Raw genomic sequence first — 7663 nt, 5'->3', positions numbered from 1 at the left:
GTGAGTGTGGGAGAGTGTATATGTGTGTGTGTGACACCAGAAGTACCCACCCAATCAGTCACCAGTCAGTCACTCACCTAGTCAGTCAGTCAGTCACCCACCCAGTCAGTCACTCACCCAGTCAGTCACTCACTCACCCACCCAGTCAGTCAGTCACCTTCCCAGTCAGTCAGTCAGTCACTCTGTCACTCTGTTTCTTGCACTATGTATCTCTCTGTCTCTCGCACTCTGTCTCTCTCTGTCTCTCCCACTCTGTCTCTCTCTGTCTCTCACACTCTGTCTCACACTATGGATCTGGATATCTTATTTACCCTATAAATCTTAACTGCCCTATACTACACCGAAATAACCTATACTGCTTTCTTCCAGATCTGACTCTCAAGCTTCACACGGGAGACATCGGAATCCCCCCTAACCCAGAAGACAGGTAGGGAACACCTCCCCTCCAACATATAAGGCTACGTCTATAGTATTGCAGACGGAGCGGAACGGAGGGGAGGCGCACACACGCTGCAATACTCTTGCTGAAGCCTGAGCTTTTTTATGGCTTTGCAGAGTATGCAGCGGGTGCGATTTGGGGGCGTGGCAATGAATATTTGGAGGCGTGGCAATGATGTTCCAGAGAGGCGGTCACTTCCCTACCTCACATCCCGATCCACCGCCATTTTTTCAGATGCAGCATCTGAAGCACTGTGCAGCCTTACTGCTGCAGATCTTGATTACTTTCTATAGAACCACTCTCTAGAACTCTTAGGTAACACACTTGACCTTGAACACTAACTTTGGGCAGTGCTGGGTCTTATATACCTTAGGAAATAGCCACACCTCTTATGTCACTAACAGTGGACTCAGAGTCTGTTACCACTCCCCTTGAATACATATGACACCTCACCAGGGTGTGAGGGCAAACCTCCATGATTGATGCTGGCAATCCTGCATATTTACCAGGCTTACTGCCAGCATGAGAGAGAACTGTATACCATTTTTAAACATGGCTACACATACATTGCTTTGACACCCCAGGGCTCGATGATGCTCACAGGCCAGCGCTCTGACCTCGTTGTACAGGACCCGTGCATCTGTGAATGGTGCAGGAATGCAACAGGAAGAGGGTTGAGTTAAGGTGTGTATGCATTGAAATCATTTTTTTTATCATTAACATGAAACCCATCCTTGAGAAAGGCTGCATCACACAGCTGAAAGGTTTGATTTATAATGGCTCAATGAATTATCTATTTAACAAAATCTGATGTGCCCAACTCTCATGTTTCTTCCCGTAAAAAATGTCAAGTAAAAAAAAAAAAAAACCTCATCAGTTATTATGGTCACGTCAGGAAATCCAATAGAATTCAATACTATTGATGTTACCTTATTTCACCCGTGTGCTTGTTCTCTTTCTTCACATTTTTGTTGGGGTAGGCTGCGGCCAGGCAGGGAGCGAGCGCGCTGGCACTCATGAGCGGCAATGTCACGCTCCCTGCTCGGCTGGGAGATTTGTGGATGGCTAGGTGCGCGCGCAAGGGGGGGGGGGGGAGAGGGGCGATTCGGGGTGGTGCGGCCATGACTTCCCAGAGCTGTTTCACCCTCATTGGGCGAACCGCTCACGTGACGCGCGAGCCAGAGATAGATTCAAATTTGCTTGCTTCGGTTAAGCGCCGCGCAAGCTCAGGCGCTTGCTCACGCTGGCAACACATTGCCGCAATATGTTTCATTGTGCCCAGCGGGAGCGTGAGCGCCCACTCAGTGCCACCCTGGCCCAGGCCTTAGTGTGTACTACCTGTTACATGAAATAATAGTCACGCAATTAGTTTCTGAAAGTCAGAATGCATCAGCTTTTTTTACTTATCTTGGTTCCAGGGTCCTAAACTTAGGCCCTATCAACGTATTGCAATCCCACTGGCGCCCAAACATTGCTTCTTCCATTTTTATTTCTAGGGAAAAAAGATATCTCCTGTTCCAGTTATTAAGAGTCCATTAAAGAAAAATGAACAGAGGTACAGCAAATAGCATTTGGGATATAAGGAATCTCCCCACATGTAAGGATTTGAGGCAGTCAAAACAAAGACAAACCTTTCTCCATAGTCACCTCACCGCTTTGTACAAAAATAGAACATTTTGCCAGATTGCCGAGGGGCAAATCTAACTGTTGCTTAGGACACTTTTAAATAATTTTATCTGAAGTATGTTTTTCATTTTCTCAATATTATTGATGGTGATGCCGCCTGTTTGCTGCGTGGAGAATTGCTCTTAGGTCTTAGTTTTGAAATCTTCTTCAAAGGAATACTTTTCTTCCCCGTGTAGCATCCAAACACCCACGACAGGTACCGAGAACAGAGGCATCTTTCAGGCAGGGTTCAGTCTCTCTTTGTATTCGCATTCAATCAACATGTTGCACAGAATGTTGAAACAGAATGAAATCACACAGAATGAATTCCTTTATGGTTCCTAAGGCATTCTTCTAAATATAGTACTGTTTGGAATGGAAACTGTATACACTGACACGTGGAACATAATGCAAAAATTAACACAATTCAAGCAGGAACAAGTTAAATGTTAAATGTTCTCATTAAGTGCAAGAGCAGCCAGTAACAGAAACAGCATGTAAGGTTATCTACTTGTAACCCTGCTTCCCCCAACCAATCTCATATAGGGTAATTCCCGGGGAAAGCTGCTCTGGTTACTCATGGTAGTGTGGTGCACACCTGCTGGTAACAGGGGGCCCTGAGTCTCCCGCCTGGTGTTATGGGGAAGGCCAGGACAAACTTTCTGGGGTCTTGGCCCAATCGTACTCACGGTGACAGCGCCTCCATCTCTTGCAGCCCCCAGAGATGTGAGGAGAAATCTCTGCAGGATAACTATCTCTTCTCCTTCGTGATAGATTTCAGTCTCAGGCAAGAAGAACGTGGGAACAGATGAAAATCCCTCTCCTGGCTTCCGATCAAATCCCGCATCTCACACTCAATTCTTCTCCTCACTTTTAAAGTTTTACACTCTTCTGCCCCTCCTTACATCTCAGCCCTAATTTCTCGTTATGCACCATCCAGACTCTTGCTTGCTTCTCAAGGATGTCTTCTTTCTACCCCCTTTGTATCTAGAGCCCTCTCCCGCCTTAAACCTTTCTCACTTTCTGCCTCACACCTCTGGAATGCCCTTCCCCTCAATACCCGACTAGCACCCTCTCTATCCACCTTTAAGACCCACCTTAAGACACACTTGCTTAAAGAAGCATATGAATAGCACTGTGGATATTCTGAACACATGATACATAAAGCTTGGCCCCCTGCAGTCGCACTTACCAGAATTCCCTCCTACTGTCTCTATACCTTCCCCTACCTACCAATTAGATTGTAAGCTCCTCGGAGCAGGGACTCCTCTTCCTTAATGTTACTTGTATGTCTGAAGCACTTATTCCCATGATCTGTTATTGATATTATTTGTTATTTATATGATTACAACATGTATCACTACTGTGACGCGTATGTAATTTATGGTGCTATATAAATAAAGACATACAATACAACTACCTGAATGGGCCCCTATGTCTCTGGACAACAATGATATTTCAGTAAAGCATTGCACGATAACAGCAAATACAAAGATATAACAAGATTTAGTAAATGAAAAATCAATCCAGACATTTGGATATGGTCATATGTTACCCCCAGTGTAGAGAGCATAACCCAAAGATAGTACCCAAAGAGGACTTCCATGAAGCCACAGCTGTGGAAAACAGACCCTCACTTGACTAGAGGGTGAGAGCTCCTGGAGTTAGACTAACAATACTCTTGTCACAAATTTGAAGAGTCGAGTGAAATATCATGAAAGTTTTTACACACGACCTCGTTGATCCATGTGTCTCCGAAGTTGGCGTGCACCCGGTTTGCAGAGACGAAATACTGGAAATTATCCCGTTGGGAAACAGTGCATTTTTTGTCAATTTGAATTTTTATTCTATTCTAATGTGTTTTATTTTTTGGAAAAAATGTAAAAAAAAAAAAAAGGTGGTGCACATCAAAAGAGTTCCAAACGCAACTAAATAGAAAAGGCTTGTTTTAATGAAGAACCGGACAAAAACTTTACATCACCAAGCGCACTTTGGCGTGTTTTATCCCGTTCGGCACATTGTCAAAGAGTAAATGGTAAAGCGTCTGTTTAATCCCCTATGTAGCACTGCCTATTCTATAATTGGATCGCCAAAAACTTCATCATTGGTGTGCAATGGAATACACACATGATCACTAATGAATGAAAAAAGGTTACCAATAGGAAAAGGCAGTACTAGTACTAGAAGGGCCGAACACAGGCCGAACACAGACACAGCTGATACATAATAACACATAACACTAAGTTAATATATAACCAGTATATTGACACACAATAAATGAATGAAATCAAGAAACTTAATGTGTAAGAAAGCAATAATAAAGAATACAATGAAATCTATATATTAAAAAATAATGAATAAGTTAATTAATAATATAGCTCAACCCCATTATAGCACGATCCGCTACAACGTGGCTCCCGTTTTTTTTTCAAACCAAATATATATTTATATATATATGAGCCACACACCCCCGCCACCCCCTCGCCACCCCTCTCTGCTCTCTGGAAGCTGACAAAGCAGAGAGAGAGCTGCAAATGCCGGATAAGTTCTAGCGGCCATTTATTTTCTTTTTTTCCCCCGTGATCCCGGTTATAACGCGGTCTCATTCTGTGGACCCTGAGAACCACATTACAATGGGGTTCAGCTGTATATATATATATATCAAACACCCCATTTCTATACCATCTGTATGGCCTACTCTATCCAACTCTCAAAATCATCTTCACTAGCTGGTGCTGGGTATACACCATAAAACATACATAACTTCAATAGTGATGATCCCTTAGCTGTCCCATGGCAATGATAAGAGCCCGGGGGAAGTAGGAATAGATTCTGTGGTGGAGTTAGGGGCTTCGGGGAACATTTCACTACAGACTTCATCTATAGTGGCCCTCTCTTTGGCTAATAACTCTTTGATCTTGTCTCCGATAGTGGTCCCTATAACATTGCTCGGGCCAGGGGCAGGTTTAGACATGATTGACAATATCCCACACATCACGGTCCCTCCCCGCAATACCGTCAGGCACTTTCACATGATCAATATTATTATCACATGTGCACAATACATAGGCAATTTGTTTCTGGTAACACATCATCTTCCCCTGTATCTCAGTGGGGCAACCCATATCACTTCCCTAATACTAGCATCATCAATGGTATCGGGGATAGTTAATAGTAGGGCTTTATTAGGGTCTTGGTCTTCCCGCGCGCACCACTCCCTTTAAATACCCGCCACCACAATAGAAATTGTAAAATGGCGTCTTGTCCTCACTATAACTGGGGAACGTGGCCAGTGTATCACACCAATAAATTCCGCGAAACTCAGCAGTGCCTCCAATGTAGCCCCTCTTTTTCTCAGACTAGAGTACCAGTCGCTGAGGTGGGGGCCTGAGTCCTATGGACCTATGTATATGTATTACAGTTTGGGATACACGTGGCATGGGGCCAGAGCAACTGGACATACACAAAAATGAATACCGCATCTACAACCAAAAGATAAATGCAATGTCTAAACCTTATAATTAACAGAAAAATAACTGAAAAAAATAACAGAAAGAATCTCTGCTAGGCGGTGCTAGAGGAATAAATAAGATATAAAGACACAAAAAAGAAAACCTCTAAAAAGCACTCAGACAAATTATGCAAAATAATAATAGTAATGTATTGAATCAAAATAAGATGAAAAAACAAAAAAAAACTGCTAGTTGAAACCCTGCCTGGCTGGACAAAATAAGTATAAATAGGTCAACCTCAAAAAAAGAGAGGAAAAAGGAAACCCTTAAACTGCCATAAAAAAACACATAATATGATCAAAACCTCAGAACATATAACCACCATGGGGACAAAGTACCCATAGTGATCCACAACCGGCCGGTCGTATAAAGGAGATATTGAACCAAAAAGAGGGGGGGGGTTTATCTCAAAGAATTGAGCTGTTTCTTGACCTATTGTTTCGCAAGTTTCGGGTATTTTAAGTATAGATTCATTGAGTTTCCAGTTTGCGCCTGGTCGATTGGCCTGAATGTTGTTGCATCTGAGCTCAATTGGTGCGTAGTCAGACCATGAAATATCATGGATCATTGTATGAGTGACCTTAGGAACCAAGTGGCACGAAACAAAGAGATAATCAATTCTGCTGTATGAGGTATGTGGATGGGAATAGAAAGTGTAGTCCCTTGTCGTAGGGTGGAGCTCCCTCCATATATCTACTAGTTGATTGTCTTTTAGGGTACTGTGCAGGGTGTTTTGAGCTTTTTTATTATCAGAGTCACTTCCCCCTGATCTGTATAGTGAAGATTGCATTGTGATATTGAAATCTCCTGCTATTATAATATATCCCTTAGCTACTGAGTTCAATAAGCGGAAGAATCTGTCAAAAAAAGACGCATCCTGTGTACAGGGAGCGTAGAGGGAGGCTAATGTGATGGGCTGCTCGTGTATTGTACCTGTTAGAATGATAAAACGACCTTCAGCATCTTTTTTGATTGTCTGGGACACAAATGAAATTGTGTTGCTAAATAATATGGCCACTCCTCTTTTTTTAACTGATGCTGATGCCGTGTAAAATTGGGAGAAGCACTTGTCAAGGAACTTAGGAGGGTTATTATTACTAAAGTGCGTCTCTTGTAGAAACAACACATCTGCATGTTTTCTTTTGTAATCCGTAAAAGCAAGCTTTCTTTTGATTATGACTATTAAAGCCCTTTACATTGTGAGAGCGTTAACGCCATATTATATGGTACAAGAGATAATGCGTGTAATAATCTGTATACTCACTCATGATGTTATTCCTGAGGTTTCTTACTGTCGTTCGTGTGGTTGCTGTGCCAGCTGGTTGTGCTAGTTGGGCTAGATGGGTTCCATGCATCCTAGGGAGGGGTGCAGGGGGTAGAGAATGGGGAAAGGAAGACAAAACAGGGAAAGTGACAAGAGGACTAAAACGGGATTGGGGAAATACTAAAATAAAGGAAAAAAATGTAAAAAGGGATGAACAAAAAACAAGAGCACATCTCGGGGGCCCCCGGGAGTAGCTCCTGTGCCCAGAGGGTAGGCCTTCTGGCCCCGTCTTAATGATGGGCCAATCTCCTATACTGGAGACAGACCACCCTGGGTCTTGGAATCGGTCCCTCCTATCTGGGGACCGAAATAGGGAACTCATGCGCGAAGGGGAGTAACTCCCCCGACACTCTTTCTTGAGTTGCATATCTTGTTAACCGTGACACATTAGATAACTATATACTCTTAACTAGGGCAAACATTCTTAAAAGGAGACTTAGAGAGCATTTTTCGTAGAACTAAAGATCCTAAAGTTAACATTAACAATACTAGCGATCAGTGTTATTGATCTATAATAGTAACTATAAGAATAAAAACAATGCTAATAATAACAGGGCTAGTGGTGGTATTAACTGAGTTGATGTACCAGAGACGATGAACCGTATTGTCCCTGTTTTTGTGGTCTCGTCTAGTTTGAACAACATCAAATATCATTTATTAGACTGTCCTGTCAGACTTCTAAAATCTATAGGGAGCATATGGCAAATATAACCTGTACAAGTG

Source organism: Ascaphus truei, chromosome 12 (genome assembly GCF_040206685.1).
Source record: "Ascaphus truei isolate aAscTru1 chromosome 12, aAscTru1.hap1, whole genome shotgun sequence".
NCBI lineage: Eukaryota > Metazoa > Chordata > Amphibia > Anura > Ascaphidae > Ascaphus > Ascaphus truei.
Note: the sequence above shows the minus strand (reverse complement) of the source record.